This window comes from Primulina tabacum, chromosome 10, assembly GCF_025594145.1.
Source record: "Primulina tabacum isolate GXHZ01 chromosome 10, ASM2559414v2, whole genome shotgun sequence".
In the NCBI taxonomy this organism is placed as follows: Eukaryota; Viridiplantae; Streptophyta; class Magnoliopsida; order Lamiales; family Gesneriaceae; genus Primulina; species Primulina tabacum.
In genome coordinates this window covers 15,904,786-15,923,811 of record NC_134559.1, presented here as the reverse complement: position 1 = coordinate 15,923,811, position 19,026 = coordinate 15,904,786, and the positions used below count along the sequence as shown (strand labels likewise).

Here is a 19,026-nt window from a genome sequence, read left to right as displayed (position 1 = left end):
ATGAGTCTCGTTCGTTTGCTCATTTACAATGAAATTAGGCTACAATTTTGTCCAAATCCGGCAGTGCCCGAGCTCCGTTGATTTCACATGTCTTATCTGGATTCAATCGAGATTCAGATGATTTGAGCCAAAAATCGTCTTTCAACAGGTAATCAAAAATAGAAAAACACGAAAAGGGGTGCAACCCGAGGACTTCCTAGGGGGTCACCCATCTTAGAACTGCTCTCGCCCAAGCACGCTTAACTTCTATGTTCTGATGGGATCCGGTGCATTAGTGCTGGTATGATCGCACCCGACATTGAGTGGGATGTTTATTCTTATATCCCTCGAGTATGTGTGGAGCGGGCGGCGATGGACAACACGCAGCACTGCTCTCGCCCAACAGAACCATAAAGTTAAGGGTTATGGCGCGATTGCAAAGCTACGATGGGTGACCTCCTTTGGAAGTCCTCGTGTCGCGACCGTTTACGTAAATTATGGCTAAAACAGTAGAAATAATTGTTTTTAATGAGTTAACCGTCTTCAGAGTAATCTGCGTCATACCCTTCCGCACAGAACCGGCTCACGACAACAAAAATCGCTAAATGTTCCCAGAAAATATAAAAAAAATAAGAATAAGAAAATAAGGATTGTAAAGCTATTATTATGCTTAGGATACGATAAAATGGAACCGGAATCGAATTTCGGACTTTCTAAGCGGATTTCTCGAGGAAACGAAAGTTTAACTGAAGCGGAAAATCGTAAATTAAAGGGTCTTAAAGAAGAAATTCGGCTAAAATCTCGCCAGCTCATTGCGGAGTAATGAGTCTCGTTCGTTTGCCCGTTTACAATCAAATTAGGCTACAATTTTGTCCAAATCCGGCAGTGCCCGAGCTACGTTGATTTTACATGTCTTATCTGGTCCCGATCGTGATTCAGATGATTTGAGCCGAAAATCATCTGTCAACAAGTAATCAAAAATAGAAAAACACGAAAAGGGGTGCAACACGATGACTTCCAAGGGGGTCACCCATCCTAGTACTGCTATCACCCAAGCACGCTTAACTTCGGAGTTCTGATGGGATCCGGTGCATTAGTGCTGGTATGATCGCACCCGACATTGAGTAGGATGTTTATTCTCATATCCCTCGAGTACGAGTGGAGCGGGCGGCGATGGACAACACGCGGCACTGCTCTCGCCCAACAGAACCATGAAGTTAAGCGTTCTGGCGCGATTGCAGAGCTAGGATGAGTGACCTTCCTGGGAAGTCCTCGTGTTCCGACCATTTACGTAAATTATGGCTAAAACAATAGAAATAATTGTTTTTATTGAGTTAACCGTCTCTGGAGTAATCTGCGTCATACCTTTCCGCACAGAACCGGCTCATCACAACAAAAATCGCTAAATGTTCCCAGAAAATAAAAAAAAAAATAAGAATAAGAAAATAGCGAATGTAAAGATATTATTATGCTTGGGATACGATAAAATGAACCGGAATCGAATTTCAGACTTCCTAAACGGATTTCTCGAGGAAACGGAAGCTTAACAGAAGCGGAAAATCGAAAATTAGAGGGTCTTAGAGAAGGAATTCGGCTAAAATCTCGCCACCTCGTTGCGGAGTAATAAGTCTCGTTCGTTTGCTCGTTTACAATCAAATTAGCCTACAATATTTTCCAAATCCGGCGGTGCCCGAGCTACGTTGATTTCACATGTCTTATCTGGTCACGATCGAGATTCAGATGATTTGAGCCAAAAATCGTCTGACAACAAGTAATCAAAAATAGAAAAACACGAAAAAGTGTGCAACACAAGGACTTCCCAGGGGTCACCCATCCTAGTTTTGAGGGGATGCGGAGCATTAGTGATGGTATGATCACACCCGACATTAAGTAGGATGTTTATTCTTATATCCTTCGAGTATGTGTGGAGCGGGCGGCGATGGACAACACGCGGCACTGCTCTCGCCCGATCAGAACCATGAAGTTAAGCGTTCCAGCGCGATGGCAGAGCTAGGATGGGTGACCTCCATGGGAAGTCCTCGTGTCGCGACCGTTTACGTAAATTATGGATAAAACAGTTGAAATTATTGTTTTTAATGAGTTAACCGTCTCCGAAGTAATCTGCTTCATACCCTTCCGCACAGAACCGGCGTACTACAACAAAAATCGATAAATGTTCCAAAAAAATAGAAAAAATTAAGAAGAAGAAAATAGCGAATGTAAAGCTATAATTATGCCTCGTATACGATAAAATGGAACCGGAATCGAATTTCGGACTTTCTAAGCGGATTTCTCGAGGAAACGAAAGTTTAACAGAAGCGGAAAATCGCAAATTTGAGGGTCTTAGAGAAGGAATTCGGCTAAAATCTCTCCAGCTCATTGCGGAGTAATGAGTCTCGTTCGTTTGCCCGTTTACAATCAAATTAGCATACAATTTTGTCCAAATCCGGCAGTGCCCGAGCTACATTGATTTCACATGTCTTATCTGGTTCCGATCGAGATTCAGATGATTTGAGCCGAAAATCGTCTGTCAACAAGTAATCAAAAATAGAAAAACACGAAAAAGGGTGCAACACGATGACTTCCCAGAAGGTCGCCCATCCTAGTACTGGTCTCGTCCGAGCACGCTTAACTTCGAAGTTCTAATGGGATCTGATGCATTAGTGCTGGTATGATCGCACCCGACATTGAGTGGGTTGTTTATTCTTATATCCCTCGAGTACATGTGTAGCGGGCGGCGATGGACAACAAGCGGCACTGCTCTCGCCCAATCAGAACCATGAAGTTAAGCGTTCTGGCGCGATGGCAGAGGTAGGATGGGTGACCTCCCTGGGAAGTCCTCGTGTCGCGACCATTTACGTAAATTATGGCTAAAACACGAAAAGGGTGCAACACGATGACTTCCCAGAGGGTCGCCCATCCTAGTACTGGTCTCGTCCGAGCACACTTAACTTCGAAGTTCTAATGGGATCCGGTGCATTAGTGATGGTAAGATCGTACCCGACATTGAGTAGGATGTTTATTCTTATATCCTTCAAGTATGTGTGGAGCGGGCGGCGATGGACAACACGCGGCACTGCTCTCGCCAGATCAGAACCATGAAGTTAAGTGTTCCAGCGCGATGGCCGAGCTAGGATGGGTGACCTCCATGGGAAGTCCTCGTGTCGGGACCGTTTACGTAAATTATGGATAAAACAGTCGAAATTATTGTTTTTTATGAGTTAACCATCTCCGGATTAATCTGCGTCATATCCTTCCGCACAGAACCGGCTCACGATAACAAAAATCGATAAATGTTTCGAGAAAATATAAAAAAATAAGAATAAGAAAATAGCGAATGTAAAGCTATTATTATGCCTGAGATACGATAAAATGGAACCGGAATCGAATTTCGAACTTCCTAAGCTGATTTCTCGAGGAAACGGAAGCTTAACAGAAGCGGAAATCGCAAATTAGAGGGTCTTATAGAAGAAATTCGGCTAAAATCTCGCCAGTCCGCAATGAGTCTTGTTAGTTTGCCCGTTTATAATCAAATTAGGCTACAATTTTGTCCAAATCCGGCAGTGCCCGAGCTACGTTGATTTCACATGTCTTATCTGGTCCCGATCGAGATTCAGATGTTTTGAGCCGAAAATCGTCTGTCAACAGATAATCAAAAATAGAAAAACACGAAAAAGGGTGCAACACGAGGTCTTCCCAGGGGGTGTTCTGATGTGATCCAGTGCATTTGTGCTGGTATGATCGCACCTTACATTGAGTAGGATGTTTATTCTCATATCCCTCGAGTACGAGTGGAGCGGGCGGCGATGGACAACACGCGGCACTGCTCTCGCCCAACAGAACCATGAAGTTAAGCGTTCTGGCGCGATTGCAGAGATAGGATGAGTGACCTCCCTGGGAAGTCCTCGTGTCGCGACCGTTTACGTAAATTATGTCTAAAACAATAGAAATAATTGTTTTTATTGAGCTAACCGTCTCTGGAGTAATCTGCGTCATACTCTTCCGCTTAGAACCGGCTCATCACAACAAAAATCGCTAAATGTTCCCAGAAAATAGAAAAAAATATAAGAATAAGAAAATAGCGAATGTAAAGATATTATTATGCTTGGGATACGATAAAATGGAACCGGAATCGAATTTCGGACTTCCTAAGCGGATTTCTCGAGGAATTCGGCTAAAATCTCGCCACCTCGTTGCGGAGTAATAAGTCTCGTTCGTTTGCTCGTTTACAATCAAATTAGCCTACAATATTTTCCAAATCCGGCGGTGCCCGAGCTACACTGATTTCACATGTCTTATCTTGTCACGATCGAGATTCAGATGATTTGAGCCAAAAATCGTCTGACAACAAGTAATCAAAAATAGAAAAACACGAAAAAGAGTGCAACACAAGGACTTCCCAGGGGGTCACCCATCCTCGTACTGCTCTCGCCTAAGCACGCTTAACTTCGAAGTTTTGAGGGTATGCGGAGCATTAGTGATGGTAAGATCGTACTCGACATTGAGTAGGATGTTTATTCTTATATCCTTCAAGTATGTGTGGAGCGGGCGGCGATGGACAACACGCGGCACTGCTCTCGCCAGATCAGAACCATGAAGTTAAGCGTTCCAGCGCGATGGCAGAGCTAGGATGGGTGACCTCCATGGGAAGTCCTCGTGTCGGGACCGTTTACGTAAATTATGGATAAAAAAGTCGAAATTATTGTTTTTTATGAGTTAACAGTCTCCGGAGTAATCTGCTTCATACCCTTCCGCACAGAACCGACGTACTACAACAAAAATCGATAAATGTTCCAAAACAATAGAAAAAATTAAGAATAAGAAAATAGCGAATGTAAAGCTATAATTATGCCTCGTATACGATAAAATGGAACCCGAATCGAATTTCGAACTTCCTAAGCGGATTTCTCGAAAAAAAAGAAAGCTTAACAGAAGCGGAAAACCGCAAATAAGAGAGTCTTATAGAAGGAATTCGTCTAAAATTTCGCCAGCTTATTGCGGAGCAATGAGTCTCGTTGTTTTGCCCGTTTACAATCAACTTAGGCTAAAATTTTGTCCAAATCCGGCAGTGCCCGAGCTACGTTGATTTCACATGTCTTATCTGGTCCCGATCGAGATTCAGATGATTTGAGCCGAAAATCGCATGTCAACAAGTAATCAAAAATAGAAAAACACGAAAAGGGGTGCAACACGAGGACTTCCCTGGGGGTCACTCATCCTAGTACTGCTCTCGCCCAAGCACGCATAACTTCGGAGTTCTGATGGTATCCGGTGCATTAATGCTGGTATGATTGCACCCGACATTGAGTGGGATAATTATTCTTATATCCCTCGAGTACGTGTGAAGCGGGCGGCGATGAACAACTCGCGGCACTGCTCTCGCCCAATCAAAACCATGAAGTTGATGGGTGACCTCCCTGGGAAGTGCTCATGTCGCGACCGTTTACGTAAATTATGGCTAAAACAGCCGAAATAATTGTTTTAAATGAGTTAACCGTCTCCGGAGTAATCTGCGTCATACCCTTCCACACAGAACCGGCTCACGACAACAAAAATCGCTAAATGCTCCCAAAAAATAGAAAAAAAATAAGAATAAGAAAATAGTGAATGTAAAGCTATTATTTTGCCTAGGATACAATAAAATAGAACCGGAATCGAATTTCGGAGTTCCCAAGCGGATTTCTCGAAAAAAAGAAAGCTTAACAGAAGCGGAAAATCGCAAATAAGAGAGTCTTAGAGAAGGAATTCGTCTAAAATTTTGCCATCTCATTGCGGAGCAATGAGTCTCGTTGTTTTGCCCGTTTACAATCAAATTAGGCTACAATTTTGTCCAAATCCGGCAGTGCCCGAGCTATGTTGATTTCACATGTCTTATCTAGTCCCGATCGAGATTCAGATGATTTGAACCGAAAATCGTCTGTCAACAAGTAATCAAAAATAGAAAAACATGAAAAGGGGTGCAACACGAGGAATTCCCAGGGGGTCACCCATCCTAGTACTGCTCTCGCCCAAGCATGCTTAACTTCGGAGTCCTGATGGGATCCGGTGCATTAGTGCTGGTATGTTCGCAACCGACATTGAGTGGGATGTTTATTCTTATATCCCTCGAGTATGTGTGGAGCGGGCGGCGATGGACAACACGCGGCACTGCACTCGCCCAATGAGAACCATGAAGTTAAGCGTTCTGGCGCGATGGCAGAGCGAGAATGGGTAACCTCCCTAGGAAGTCCTCGTGTCGCGATCGTTTACGTAAATTATAGCTAAAACAGTCGAAATAATTGTTTTTAATGAGTTAACCATCTCTGGAGTAATCTGCGTCATACCCTTCTGCCCAGAACCGGTTCACGACAACAAAAATCGTTAAATGTTCCCAGAAAATAGAAAAAAAATAAGAATTAGAAAATAGCGAATGTAAAGCTATAATTATGCCTGGTATACGATAAAATGGAACCAGAATCGAATTTTGGACTTCCTAAGCGGATTTCTCGAGGAAACAGAAGCTTAACAGAATCGGAAAATCGCAAATTAGAGGGTCTTAGAGAAGGAATTCGGCAAAAATCTCGCCAGCTCATTGCGGAGAATAAGTCTCGTTGGTTTGCCTGTTTACAATCAAATTAGGCTATAATTTTGTCCAAATCCGGCAGTGCCCGAACTACGTTGATTTCACATGTCTTATCTGGTCCCGATCGAGGTTCAGATGATTTGAGCCGAAAATCGTCTTTCAACAAGTAATAAAAAATAGAGAAACACGAAAAGGGGTGCAACACGAGGACTTCCCAAGGTATCACTCATCCTAGTACTGCTCTCGTCCAAGCACACATAACTTCGGAGTTCTGATCGGATCCGGTGCATTAGTGCTGGTATGATCGCACCCGATATTGAGTGGTATGTTTATTTTTATATCGCTCGAGTACGTGTGGTGCGGGCGGCGATGGACAACACACGGCACTGCTCTCGCCCAATCAAAACCATGAAGTAAAGCGTTCTGGCGCGATGGCAGAGCTAGGATGGGTGACCTCTCAGGGAAGTCCTCGTGTCGCGACCGTTTACGTAAATTATGGATAAAATAGTCGAAAATAATTTTTTTAATGAGTTAACCGTCTCCGGAGTAATCTGCGTCATACCCTTCCACACAGAACCGGCTCACGACAACAAAAATTGCTAAATGTTATCAAAAAATAGAAAAAAATAAGAAGAAGAAAATAGCGAATGTAAAGCTATTATTATGCCTGGGATACGATAAAATGGAACCGGAATCGAATTTCCAACTTCCTAAGCGGATTTCTCGAGGAAACGGAAGCTTAACTGAAGCGGAAAATCGCAAATTAGAGGATCTTAGAGAAGGAATTCGGCTAAAATCTCGCCAGCTCATTCAGAGTATTGAGTCTCGTTCGTTTGCCCGTTTACAATCAAATTAGGCTACAATTTTGTCCAAATCCGGCAGTGCCCGAGCTACGTTGATTTCACATGTCTTATCTGGTCCTGATCGAGATTCATATGATTTGAGCCGAAAATCGTCTTTCAACATGTAATCAAAAATAGAAAAATAAGAAAAGGGGTGCAACACGAGGACTTTCCAGGGGGTCACTCATCCTAGTACTGCTCTCGCCCAAGCACACATAACTTCGGAGTTCTGATGAGATCCGGTGCATTAGTGATGGTATGATCGCACCCGACATTGAGTGGGATGTTTATTCCTATATAACTCGAGTACGAGTGGAGCGGGCTGCGACGGACAACACGCGGCACGGCTCTCGCTCAATCAAAACCATGAAGTTAAGCGTTCTGGCACGATGGCAAAGCTAGGATGGGTGACCTCCCAGGGAAGTCCTCGTGTCGCGACTGTTTACGTAAATTATGGATAAACAGTCGAAAATAATTTTTTTTAATGAGTTAACCGTCTCCGGAGTAATCTGCGTCATACCCTTCCCCACAGAACCGGCTCACGACAACAAAAATTGCTAAATGTTACAAAAAAATAGAAAAAAATAAGAAGAAGAAAATAGCGAATGTAAAGCTATTATTATTCCTGAGATACGATAAAATGGAACCAGAATCGAATTTCGAACTTCCTTAGCGGATTTCTCGAGGAAACGGAAGCTTAACAAAAGCGGAAAATTGCAAATTAGAGGGTCTTAGTGAAGGAATTCGGCTAAAATCTCGTCAGCTCCTCGCGGAATAATGAGTCTCGTCCGTTTGCCCGTTTACAATCAAATTAGCCTACAATTTTGTCCAAATCCGGCAGTGCCCGAGCTAGGTTGATTTCACATGTCTTATCTGGTCCCGATCGAGATTCAGATGATTTGAGCCGAAAATCGTCTGTCAACAAGTAATCAAAAATAGAAAAACACGAAAAGGGGTGCAACACGAGGACTTCCCAAGGGGTCACTCATCCTAGTACTGCTCTCGCCCAAGCACACATAACTTCGGAGTTCTGATGGAATCCGGTGCATTAGTGCTGGTATTATCGCACCCGACATTGAGTGGGATGTTTATTCTTAGATCCCTCGAGTACGTGTGGAGCGGGCGGCGATGGACAACACGCGGCACTGCTCTCGCCCAATCAAAACCATGAAGTTAAGCGTTCTGGCGCGATGGCAGAGCTAGGATGGGTGACCTCCCTGGGAAGTCCTCGTGTCGCGACCATTTACTTAAATTATGGATAAAACAGCCGAAAATAATTTTTTTTAATGAGTTAACCGTCTCCGGAGTAATCTGCGTCATACCCTTCCACACAGAACCGGCTCACAACAACAAAAATCGCTAAATGTTCCCAGAAAATAGAAAAAAAATAAGAAGAAGAAAATAGCCAATGTAAAGCTATTATTATGCCTGAAATACGATAAAATGGAACAGGAATTGAATTTCGAACTTCCTAAGCGTATTTCTCAAGGAAACGGAAGCTTAACAGAAGCGAAAAATCGCAAATTAGAGGGTCTTAAAGAAGGAATTCGGCTAAAATATCGCCAGCTCATTGCGGAGTAATAAATCTCGTTCGTTTGCCCGTTTACAATCAAATTAGCCTACAATTTTGTCTAAATCCGGCAGTGCCCGAGCTACGTTGATTTCACATGTCTTATCTGGTCCCGATCGTGATTCAGATGATTTGAGCCAAAAATCGTCTGTCAACAAGTAATCAAAAATAGAAAAATACGAAAAAAAGTGCAACACGAGGACTTCCCAAGGGGTCACCCATCCTAGTAATGTCTCGCCCAAGCACGCTTAATTTCGGAGTTCTGATGGGATCCGGTTCATTAGTGCTGGTATAATCGCACCCAACATTGAGTGGGATTTTTATTCTTATATCTCTCGAGTACGTGTGGAGCGGGCAACGATGGACAACACGCGGCACTGCTTTCGCCCAATCAGAACGATGAAGTTAAGCGTTCTGGCGCGATGGAAGAGCTAGGGTAGGTGACCTTCCTGGGAAGTCCTCGTCTCGCGACCCTTTATGTAAATTATAGCTAAAACAGTCGAAATAATTGTTTTTAATGAGTTAACCGTCCCTGGAGTAATCTGCGTCATACCCTTCCGCACAGAACCGGCTCACGGCAAAAAAATCGCTAAATAATCCCAGAAAATAGAAAAAAAAATAAGAAGAAGAAAATAGCGAATGTAAAGCTTTTATTATGCCTGAGTTACGATAAAATGGAACAGGAATCGAATTTCGAACTTCCTAAGCGGATTTGTCGAGGAAACGGAAGCTTAACAGAAGCGGAAAATCGCAAATTAGAGGGTCTTAGAGAAGGAATTCGGCTAAAATCTCGCCAGCTCATTGCGGAGTAATGAGTCTCGTTCGTTTGCCCGTTTACAATCAAATTAGACTACAATTTTGTCCAAATCCGACAGTGCCCGAGCTACGTTGATTTCTCATGTCTAATCTGGTCCCGATCGAGATTCAGATGATTTGAGCCGAAAATCGGCTGTCAACAAGTAATCAAAAATAGAAAAACACGAAAAGGGGTGCAACACGAGGACTTCCCAGGGGGTCACTCATCCTAGTACTGCTCTCGCCCAAGCACACATAACTTTGGAGTTCTGATGGGATCCAGTGCATTAGTGCTGGTATTATCGCACCCGAAATTGAGTAGGATGTTTATTATTATATCCCTCGAGTACGTGTGGAGCGGGCAGCGATGGACAACACGCGGCACTGCTCTCGCCCAATCAAAACTATGAAGTTAAGCGTTCTGGCTCGATGGCAGAGCTAAGATAAGTGACCTCCCTGGGAAGTCCTCGTGTCACGACCGTTTACTTAAATTATGGATAAAACAGCCGAAAATAATTTTTTTTAATGAGTTAATTGTCTCCGGAGTAATCTGCGTCATACCCTTCCACACAGAACCGGCTCACGACAACAAAAATCGCTAAATGTTCCCAGAAAATAGAAAAAAAATAAGAAGAAGAAAATCGCGAATGTAAAGCTATTATTATGCGTGAGATACGATAAAATGGAACAGGAATCGAATTTCGAACTTCCTAAGCGTATTTCTCAAGGAAACGGAAGCTTAACAGAAGCGGAAAATCGCAAATTAGAGGGTCTTAGAGAAGGAATTCGGCTAAAATCTCGCCAGCTCAATGCGGAGGAATGGGTCTCGTTCGTTTGCCCGTTTACAATCAAATTAGCCTACAATTTTGTCCAAATCCGGCGGTGCCCGAGCTACGTTGATTTCACATGTCTTATCTAGTCCCGATCAAGATTCAGATGATTTTAGCCGAAAATCGTCTACCAACAAGTAATCAAAAATAGAAAAATACGAAAAGGAGTGCAACACGAGGACTTCCCAAGGGGTCACCCATCCTAGTACTGTCTCGCCCAAGCACGCTTAACTTCGGAGTTCTGATGGGATCCGGTGCATTAGTGCTGGTATAATTGCACCCAACATTGAGCGGGATTTTTATTCTTATATCTCTCTAGTACGTGTGGAGCGGGCGACGATGGACAATACGCGGCACTGCTCTCGCCCAATCAGAACGATGAAGTTAAGCGTTCTGGCGCGATGGAAGAGCTAGGGTGGGTGACCTCCCTGGGAAGTCCTCGTGTCGCGACCCTTTATGTAAATTATAGCTAAAACAGTCGAAATAATTGTTTTTAATGAGTTAACCGTCTCTGGAGTAATCTGCGTCATACCCTTCCGCACAGAACCGGCTCACGGCAACAAAAATCGCTAAATGTTACCAGAAAATAGAAAAAAAAATAAGAAGAAGAAAATAGAGAATGTAAAGCTATTATTATGCCTGAGATACGATAAAATGGAACAGGAATCGAATTTCGAACTTCCTAAGCGGATTTCTCGAGGAAACGAAAGCTTAACAGAAGCGAAAAATCGCAAATTAGAGGGTCTTAGAGAAGGAATTCGGCTAAAATCTCGCCAGCTCATTGCGGAGAATGAGTCTCGTTCGTTTGCCCGTTTACAATCAAATTAGCCAACAATTTTGTCCAAATCCGACAGTGCCCGAGCTACGTTGTTTTTACATGTCTAATCTGGTCCCGATCGAGATTCAGATGATTTGAGCCGAAAATCGGCTGTCAACAAGTAATCAAAAATAGAAAAACACGAAAAGGGGACCAATACGAGGACTTCCCAGGGGGTCACCCATCCTAGTACTGCTCTCGCCCAAGCACGCTTAACTTCGAAGTTCCTATGGGATCCGGTGCATTAGTGATTTTAATGAGTTATCCATCTCCGGAGTAATCTGCGTCACACCCTTCAGCACAGAACCAGTTCACCACAATATAAATCGCTAAATGTTCCCAGAAAATAGAAAAAAAATAAGTAGAAGAAAATAGCGAATGTAAAGCTATTATAATGCCTAAGATACGATAAAATGGAACATGAATCCAATTTCGAACTTCCAAAGCGGATTTCTCGAGGAAACGGAAGCTTAACAGAATCGGAAAATCGCAAATTAGAGGGTCTTAGAGAAGGAATTCGGCTAAAATCTCGTCAGCTCATTGCGGAGTAATGATTCTCGTTCGTTTGCCCGTTTACAATCAAATTAGGCTACAATTTTGTCCAAATCCGGCAGTGCCCGAGCTACGTTGATTTCACATGTCTTATCTGATCCCGATCGAGATTCAGATGATTTGAGCCGAAAATCGTCTGTCAACAAGTAATCAAAAATAGAAAAATACGAAAAAGGGTGCAACACGAGGATTTCCCAGGGGGTCACTCATCCTAGTACTGCTCTCGCCCAAGCACACATAACTTCGGAGTTCTGATGGGATCCAGTGCATTAGTGCTGGTATTATCGCACCCGACATTGAGTGGGATGTTTATTATTATATCCCTCGAGTACGTGTGGAGCGGGGGCGATGGACAACACGCGGCACTGCTCTCGCCCAATCAAAACGATGAAGTTAAGCGTTCTGGGCCGATGGCAGAGCTAGGATGGGTGACCTTTCTGAGAAGTCCTCGTGTCACGACCGTTTACTTAAATAATGGATAAAACAGCCGAAAATAATTTTTTTTAATGAGTTAATTGTCTCCGGAGTAATCTGCGTCATACCCTTCCACACAGAACCGGCTCACGACAACAAAAATCGCTAAATGTTCCCAGAAAATAGAAAAAAAATAAGAAGAAGAAAATAGCGAATGTAAAGCTATTATTATGCCTGAGATACGATAAAATGGAACATGAATCAAATTTCGAACTTCCTAAGCGGATTTCTCGAGGAAACGGAAGCTTAACAGAAGCGGAAAATCGCAAATTAGAGGGTCTTAGAGAAGGAATTCTCCTAAAATCTCGCCAGCTCATTGCGAAGTAATGAGTCTTGTTCGTTTGCCCGTTTACAATCAAATTAGGCTACAATTTTGTCAAAATCCGGCAGTGCCCGAGCTACGTTGATTTCACATGTCTTATTTGGTCCCGATCGAGATTCATATGATTTGAGCCGAAAATCATCTGTCAACAAGTAATCAAAAATAGAAAAACAAGAAAAGGGATGCAACACGAGGACTTCCCAGGGGGTCACTCATCCTAGTACTGCTCTCGCCCAAGCACACATAACTTCAGAGTTCTAATGGGATCCGGTGCATTAGTGCTGGTATGATCGCACCCGACATTGAGTGGGATGTTTATTCTTATATCCCTCGAGTACGTGTGGGGCGGGCGGCGACGGACAACACCCGGCACTGCTCTCGCTCAATCAAAACCATGAAATTAAGCGTTCTGGCGCGATGGCAAAGCTAGGATGGGTAACCTTCAGGGAAGTCCTCGTGTCGCGACCCTTTACGTAAATTATGGATAAAACAGTCGAAAATAATTTTTTTTAATGAGTTAACCGTCTCCGGAGTAATCTGCGTCATACGCTTCCACACAGAACCGGCTCACGACAACAAAAATTGCTAAATGTTACCAAAAAATAGAAAAAAATAAGAAGAAGAAAATAGCGAATGTAAAGCTATTATTATGCCTGTGATACTATAAAATGGAACCGGAATCGAATTTCGAACTTCCTAAGCGGATTTCTCGAGGAAACGGAAGCTTAACTGAAGCGGAAAATAGCAAATTAGAGGGTCTCAGAGAAGGAATTCGGCTAAAATCTCGCCAGCTCATTGCGTAGTAATGAGTCTCGTTCGTTTGCCCGTTTACAATCAAATTAGGCTACAATTTTGTTCAAATCCGGCATAGCCCGAGCTACGTTAATTTCAAATGTCTTATCTGGTCCCGATTGAGATTCAGATGATTTGAGCCGAAAATCGTATGTCAACAAGTAATCAAAAATAGAAAAACACGAAAAGAGTGCAACACGAGGAATTCCCAGGAGGTCACCCATCCTCGTACAGCTCTCGCCCAAGCACGCTTAACTTCGGAGTTCTGATGGGATCCGGTGCATTAGTGCTGTTATGATCGCACTGGACATTTAGTGAGATGTTTATTCTTATATCCCTCGTGTACGTGTGGAGCAGACGGCGATGGACAACACGCGGCACTGTTCTATCCCAATCAGAACCATGAAGTTATGCGTTCTGGCGCGATGGCAGAGCTTGGATGGGTGACCTCCCTGGGAAGTCCTCGTGTCGAGACGATTTACGTAAATTATGGCTAAAACAGCCGAAATAATTGTTTAAAATGAGTTAACCGTCTCCGGAGTAATCGGCGTAATTCCATTCCGCACAGAACCGGCTCACGACAATAAAAATCGCTAAATGTTCCCACAAAATAGAAAAAAAAATAAGAAGAAGAAAATAGCGAATGTAAAGCTATTATTATGCCTGGGATACGATAAAATTGAACTGGAATCAAATATAGAACTTCCTAAGCGGATTTCTCGATGAAACGACAGAAGCGGAAAATCGCAAATTAGAGGGTCTTAGAGAAGGAATTCGGCTAAAATTTTGCCAGCTCATTGCGGAGCAATGAGTCTCGTTCGTTTGCCCGTTTACAATCAAATTAGGCTACAATTTTGTCCAAATCCGGCAGTGCCCGAGCTACGTTGATTTCACATGTTTTATCTGGTCCCGATCGAGATTCAGATGATTTGAGCCGAAAATCATCTGTCAACAAGTAATTAAAATAGAAAAACACGAAAAGAAGTGCAACACGAGGACTTCCCAGGGGGTCACTCATCCTAGTACTGCTCTCGCCCAAGCACACATAACTTCATAGTTCTGATGGGATCCGGTGCATTAGTGCTGGTATTATCGCACCCGACATTGAGTGGGATGTTTATTCTTATATCCCTCGAGTACGTGTGGAGCGGGCGGCGATGGACAACACGCGGCACTGCTCTCGCCCAATCAAAACAATGAAGTTAAGCGTTCTGGCGCGATGGCAGAGCTAGGATGGGTGACCTCCCTGAGAAGTCCTCGTGTCGCGACCGTTTACTTAAATTATGGATAAAACAGTCGAAAATAACTTTTTTTTAATGAGTTAACCGTCTCCGGAGTAATCTGCGTCATACCCTTCCACACAGATCCGGCTCACGACAACAAAAATCGCTAAATGTTCCCAGAATATAGAACAAAAATAAGAAGAAGGAAATAGCGAATGTAAAGCTACTATTATGCCTGGGATATGATAAAATGGAACCGGAATCGAATTTCGAAATTCCTAAGCAGATTTCTCGAGGAAACGAAAGCTTAACAGAAGCGGTAAATCGCAAATTAGAGAGTCTTAGAGAAGGAATTCGGCTAAAATCTCGCCAGCTCATTGCGGAGTAATGAGTCTCGTTCGTTTGCCCGTTTACAATCAAATTAGCCTAAAATTTTTTCCAAATCCGGCAGTGCCCGAGCTACGTTGATTTCACATGTCTTATTTGGTCCCGATCGAGATTCAGATGATTTGAGCCGAAAATCGGCTGTCAACAAGTAATCAAAAATAGAAAAACATGAAAAGGGGTGCAACACGAGGACTTCCCAGGGGGTCACCCATCCTAGTATTGCTCTTGCCCAAGCACGCTTAACTTCGGAGTTCCTATGGGATCCGGTGCATTAGTGCTGGTCGCACCAGACATTGAGTGGGATGTTTATTCTTATATCTCTCGAGTACGTGTTGAGCGGGCGACGATGGACAACACGCGGCACTGCTCTCGCCCAATCAGAACCATGAAGTTAAGCGTTCTGGCGCGATGACAGAGCTAGGATGGGTGACCTTCCTGGAAAGTCCTCGTGTCGCGACCGTTTACGTAAATTATGGCTAAAACAGTCGAAATAATTGTTTTTAATGAGTTAACCGTCTTCGAAGTAATCTGCGTCATACCCTTCCGCACAGAACCGGCTCACGGCAACAAAAATCGCTAAATGTTCCCAGAAAATAGAAAAAAAATAAGAAGAAGAAAATAGCGAATGTAAAACTATTATTATGCCTGAGATACGATAAAATGGAACAGGAATCGAATTTCAAACTTCCTAAGCGGATTTCTTGAGGAAACGGAAGCTTAACAGAAGCGGAAAAGCGCAAATTAGAGGGGTTTAGAGAAGGAATTCGACTAAAATCTCGCCAGCTCATTGCGGAGTAAGGAGTCTCGTTCGTTTGCCCGTTTACAATCAAATTAACCTACAATTTTGTCCAAATCCGGCAGTGCCCGAGCTACGTTGATTTCACATGTCTTATCTGGTCCGATTGAAATTCAGATGATTTGAGCCGAAAATCGGCTGTCAACAAGTAATAAAAAATAGAAAAACATGAAAAGGGGTGCAACACGAGGACTTCCCAGGGGGTCACCCATCCTAGTACTGCTCTCGCCCAAGCACGCTTAACTTCGGAGTTCCTATGGGATCCGGTGCATTAGTGCTGGTCGCACCAGACATTTAGTGGGATGTTTATTCTTATATCTCTCGAGTACGTGTTGAGCGGGCGACGATGGACAACACGCGGCACTGCTCTAGCCCAATCAGAACCATGAAGTTAAGCGTTCTGGCGCGATGGCAGAGCTAGGATGAGTGACCTCCCTGGGAAGTCCTCGTGTCGCGACCGTTTACGTAAATTATGGCTAAAACAGTCGAAATAATTGTTTTTATTGAGTTAACCATCTCCGGAGTAATATGCGTCACACCATTCCGCACAAAACCGGCTCACGGCAATATTAATCGCTAAATGTTCCCAGAAAATAGAAAAAAAATAACTAAAAGAAAATAGCGAATGTAAAGCTATTATAATGCCTAAGATACGATAAAATGGAACATGAATCGAATTTCGAACTTCCAAAGCGGATTTCTCGAGGAAACGGAAGCTTAACAGAATCGGAAAATCGCAAATTAGAGGGTCTTAGAGAAGGAATTCGGCTAAAATCTCGCCAGCTCATTGCGGAGTAATGAGTTTCGTTGGTTTGCCCGTTTACAATCAAATTAGGCTACAATTTTGTCCAAATCCGGCAGTGCCCGAGCTACGTTGATTTCACATGTCTTATCTGGTCCCGATCGAGATTCAGATGATTTGAGCCGAAAATCGTCTGTCAACAAGTAATCAAAAATAGAAAAACACGAAAAGGGGTGCAATACGAGGACTTCCCAGGGGGTCACTCATCCTAGTACTGCTCTCGCCCAAGCACACATAACTTCGGAGTTCTGATGGGATCCAGTGCATTAGTGCTGGTATTATCGCACCCGACATTGAGTGGGATGTTTATTATTATATCCCTCGAGGACGTGTGGAGCGGGCGGCGATGGACAACACGTGGCACTGCTCTCGCCCAATCAAAACCATAAAGTTAAGCGTTCTGGCCCGATGGCAGAGCTAGGATGGGTGACCTCCCTGGGAAGTCCTCGTGTCACGACCGTTTACTTAAATTATGGATAAAACAGCCGAAAATAATTTTTTTTAATGAGTTAATTATCTCCGGAGTAATCTGCGTCATACCCTTCCACACAGAACCGGCTCACGACAACAATAATCGCTAAATGTTCCCAGAAAATAGAAAAAAAATAAGAAGAAGAAAATAGCGAATGTAAAGCTATTATTATGCCTGAGATACGATAAAATGGAACAAGAATCGAATTTCGAACTTCCAAAGCGTATTTATCAAGGAAACGGAAGTTTAACAGAAGCGGAAAATCGCAAATTAGAGGGTCTTAGAGAAGGAATTCGGCTAAAATCTCGCCAGCTCATTGCGGAGGAATGGGTCTCGTTCGTTTGCCCGTTTACAATCAAATTAGCCTACAATTTTGGCCAAATCCGGCAGTGCCCGAGCTACGTTGATTTCACATGTCTTATCTGGTCCCGATCAAGATTCAGATGATTTGAGCCGAAAATCGTCTACCAACAAGTAATCAAAAATAGAAAAATACGAAAAGGATTGCAACACGAGGACTTCCCAAGGGGTCACCCATCCTAGTACTGTCTCGCCCAAGCACGCTTAACTTCGGAGTTCTGATGGGATCCGGTGCATTAGTGCTGGTATAATCGCACCCAACATTGAGCGGGATTTTTATTCTTATATCTCTCGAGTACGTGTGGAGCGGGCGACGACGGACAATACGCGGCACTGCTCTCGCCCAATCAGAACGATGAAGTTAAGCGTTCTGGCGCGATGGAAGAGCTAGGGTGGGTGACCTCCCTGGGAAGTCCTCGTGTCGCGACCCTTTATGTAAATTATAGCTAAAACAGTCGAAATAATTGTTTTTAATGAGTTAACCGTCTCCGGAGTAATCTGCGTCATACCCTTCCGCACAGAACCGGCTCACGGCAACAAAAATCGCTAAATGTTACCAGAAAATAGAAAAAAAAATAAGAAGAATAAAATAGCGAATGTAAAGCTATTTTTATGCCTGAGATACGATAAAATGGAACAGGAATCGAATTTCGAACTTCCTAAGCGGATTTCTCGAGGAAACGGATGCTTAACAGAAGCGAAAAATCGCAAATTAGAGGGTCTTAGAGAAGGAATTCGGCTAAAATCTCGCCAGCTCATTGCGGAGTAATGAGTCTCGTTCGTTTGCCCGTTTACAATCAAATTAGCCTACAATTTTGTCAAAATCCGGCAGTGCCCGAGCTACGTTGATTTCACATGTCTTATTTGGTCCCGATCGAGATTCAGACGATTTGAGCCGAAAATCGGCTGTCAACAAGTAATCAAAAATAGAAAAACATGAAAAGGGGTGCAACACGAGGACTTCCCAGGGGGTCACCCATCCTAGTACTGCTCTTGCCCAAGCACGCTTAACTTCGGAGTTCCTATGGGATCCGGTGCATTAGTACTGGTCGCACCAGACATTGAGTGGGATGTTTATTCTTATATCTCTCGAGTACGTGTTGAGCAAGCGACGATGGACAACACGCGGCACTGCTCTCGCCCAATCAGAACCATGAAGTTAAGCGTTCTGGCGCGATGACAGAGCTAGGATGGGTGACCTTCCTGGGAAGTCCTCGTGTCGCGACCGTTTACGTAAATTATGGCTAAAACAGTCGAAATAATTTTTTTTAATGAGTTAACCGTCTTCGGAGTAATCTGCGTCATACCCTTCCGCACAGAACCGGCTCACGGCAACAAAAATCGCTAAATGTTCCCAGAAAATAGAACAAAAATAAGAAGAAGAAAATAGCGAATGTAAAGCTATTATTATGCCTGAGATACGATAAAATGGAACAGGAATCGAATTTCAA

The 19,026-nt window shown here is 43.4% G+C and overlaps 18 non-coding genes and 5 pseudogenes across 18 annotated transcripts; all 23 read right to left on the bottom strand.

Moving 5' to 3' along the window:
- Window positions 1-175: 175 nt before the first annotated feature.
- Window positions 176-294, bottom strand: LOC142509618 (5S ribosomal RNA). The gene has a single exon (XR_012807784.1). It is a non-coding gene; the product is annotated as a 5S ribosomal RNA (ribosomal RNA).
- A 682-nt stretch (window positions 295-976) lies between these two features.
- Window positions 977-1,095, bottom strand: LOC142513762 (5S ribosomal RNA). The gene has a single exon (XR_012809691.1). It is a non-coding gene; the product is annotated as a 5S ribosomal RNA (ribosomal RNA).
- Window positions 1,096-2,543: 1,448 nt separating this feature from the next.
- On the bottom strand, window positions 2,544-2,662 carry LOC142509158 (5S ribosomal RNA). Its single transcript, XR_012807345.1, has one exon. It is a non-coding gene; the product is annotated as a 5S ribosomal RNA (ribosomal RNA).
- A 200-nt stretch (window positions 2,663-2,862) lies between these two features.
- LOC142511872 (5S ribosomal RNA) lies at window positions 2,863-2,981 on the bottom strand (annotated as a pseudogene).
- A 1,376-nt stretch (window positions 2,982-4,357) lies between these two features.
- LOC142512732 (5S ribosomal RNA) lies at window positions 4,358-4,476 on the bottom strand (annotated as a pseudogene).
- A 683-nt stretch (window positions 4,477-5,159) lies between these two features.
- LOC142507961 (5S ribosomal RNA) lies at window positions 5,160-5,278 on the bottom strand. The gene has a single exon (XR_012806196.1). It is a non-coding gene; the product is annotated as a 5S ribosomal RNA (ribosomal RNA).
- Window positions 5,279-5,933: 655 nt separating this feature from the next.
- Window positions 5,934-6,052, bottom strand: LOC142515460 (5S ribosomal RNA). The gene has a single exon (XR_012811305.1). It is a non-coding gene; the product is annotated as a 5S ribosomal RNA (ribosomal RNA).
- A 682-nt stretch (window positions 6,053-6,734) lies between these two features.
- Window positions 6,735-6,853, bottom strand: LOC142508836 (5S ribosomal RNA). The gene has a single exon (XR_012807038.1). It is a non-coding gene; the product is annotated as a 5S ribosomal RNA (ribosomal RNA).
- Window positions 6,854-7,534: 681 nt separating this feature from the next.
- On the bottom strand, window positions 7,535-7,653 carry LOC142508864 (5S ribosomal RNA). The gene has a single exon (XR_012807065.1). It is a non-coding gene; the product is annotated as a 5S ribosomal RNA (ribosomal RNA).
- A 682-nt stretch (window positions 7,654-8,335) lies between these two features.
- On the bottom strand, window positions 8,336-8,454 carry LOC142506383 (5S ribosomal RNA). The gene has a single exon (XR_012804677.1). It is a non-coding gene; the product is annotated as a 5S ribosomal RNA (ribosomal RNA).
- A 684-nt stretch (window positions 8,455-9,138) lies between these two features.
- LOC142507484 (5S ribosomal RNA) lies at window positions 9,139-9,256 on the bottom strand. Its single transcript, XR_012805741.1, has one exon. It is a non-coding gene; the product is annotated as a 5S ribosomal RNA (ribosomal RNA).
- A 683-nt stretch (window positions 9,257-9,939) lies between these two features.
- Window positions 9,940-10,058, bottom strand: LOC142516543 (5S ribosomal RNA). The gene has a single exon (XR_012812332.1). It is a non-coding gene; the product is annotated as a 5S ribosomal RNA (ribosomal RNA).
- Window positions 10,059-10,742: 684 nt separating this feature from the next.
- On the bottom strand, window positions 10,743-10,860 carry LOC142513579 (5S ribosomal RNA). The gene has a single exon (XR_012809518.1). It is a non-coding gene; the product is annotated as a 5S ribosomal RNA (ribosomal RNA).
- Window positions 10,861-11,543: 683 nt separating this feature from the next.
- Window positions 11,544-11,663, bottom strand: LOC142512797 (5S ribosomal RNA; annotated as a pseudogene).
- A 457-nt stretch (window positions 11,664-12,120) lies between these two features.
- LOC142517562 (5S ribosomal RNA) lies at window positions 12,121-12,239 on the bottom strand. The gene has a single exon (XR_012813302.1). It is a non-coding gene; the product is annotated as a 5S ribosomal RNA (ribosomal RNA).
- A 683-nt stretch (window positions 12,240-12,922) lies between these two features.
- LOC142517385 (5S ribosomal RNA) lies at window positions 12,923-13,041 on the bottom strand. Its single transcript, XR_012813134.1, has one exon. It is a non-coding gene; the product is annotated as a 5S ribosomal RNA (ribosomal RNA).
- A 681-nt stretch (window positions 13,042-13,722) lies between these two features.
- LOC142516707 (5S ribosomal RNA) lies at window positions 13,723-13,841 on the bottom strand. Its single transcript, XR_012812488.1, has one exon. It is a non-coding gene; the product is annotated as a 5S ribosomal RNA (ribosomal RNA).
- Window positions 13,842-14,516: 675 nt separating this feature from the next.
- LOC142509951 (5S ribosomal RNA) lies at window positions 14,517-14,635 on the bottom strand. The gene has a single exon (XR_012808096.1). It is a non-coding gene; the product is annotated as a 5S ribosomal RNA (ribosomal RNA).
- A 685-nt stretch (window positions 14,636-15,320) lies between these two features.
- Window positions 15,321-15,434, bottom strand: LOC142511178 (5S ribosomal RNA; annotated as a pseudogene).
- A 682-nt stretch (window positions 15,435-16,116) lies between these two features.
- LOC142508561 (5S ribosomal RNA) lies at window positions 16,117-16,230 on the bottom strand. Its single transcript, XR_012806768.1, has one exon. It is a non-coding gene; the product is annotated as a 5S ribosomal RNA (ribosomal RNA).
- Window positions 16,231-16,913: 683 nt separating this feature from the next.
- On the bottom strand, window positions 16,914-17,032 carry LOC142516871 (5S ribosomal RNA). Its single transcript, XR_012812641.1, has one exon. It is a non-coding gene; the product is annotated as a 5S ribosomal RNA (ribosomal RNA).
- A 684-nt stretch (window positions 17,033-17,716) lies between these two features.
- On the bottom strand, window positions 17,717-17,834 carry LOC142514524 (5S ribosomal RNA). Its single transcript, XR_012810413.1, has one exon. It is a non-coding gene; the product is annotated as a 5S ribosomal RNA (ribosomal RNA).
- A 684-nt stretch (window positions 17,835-18,518) lies between these two features.
- On the bottom strand, window positions 18,519-18,632 carry LOC142510578 (5S ribosomal RNA; annotated as a pseudogene).
- Window positions 18,633-19,026: the final 394 nt, after the last annotated feature.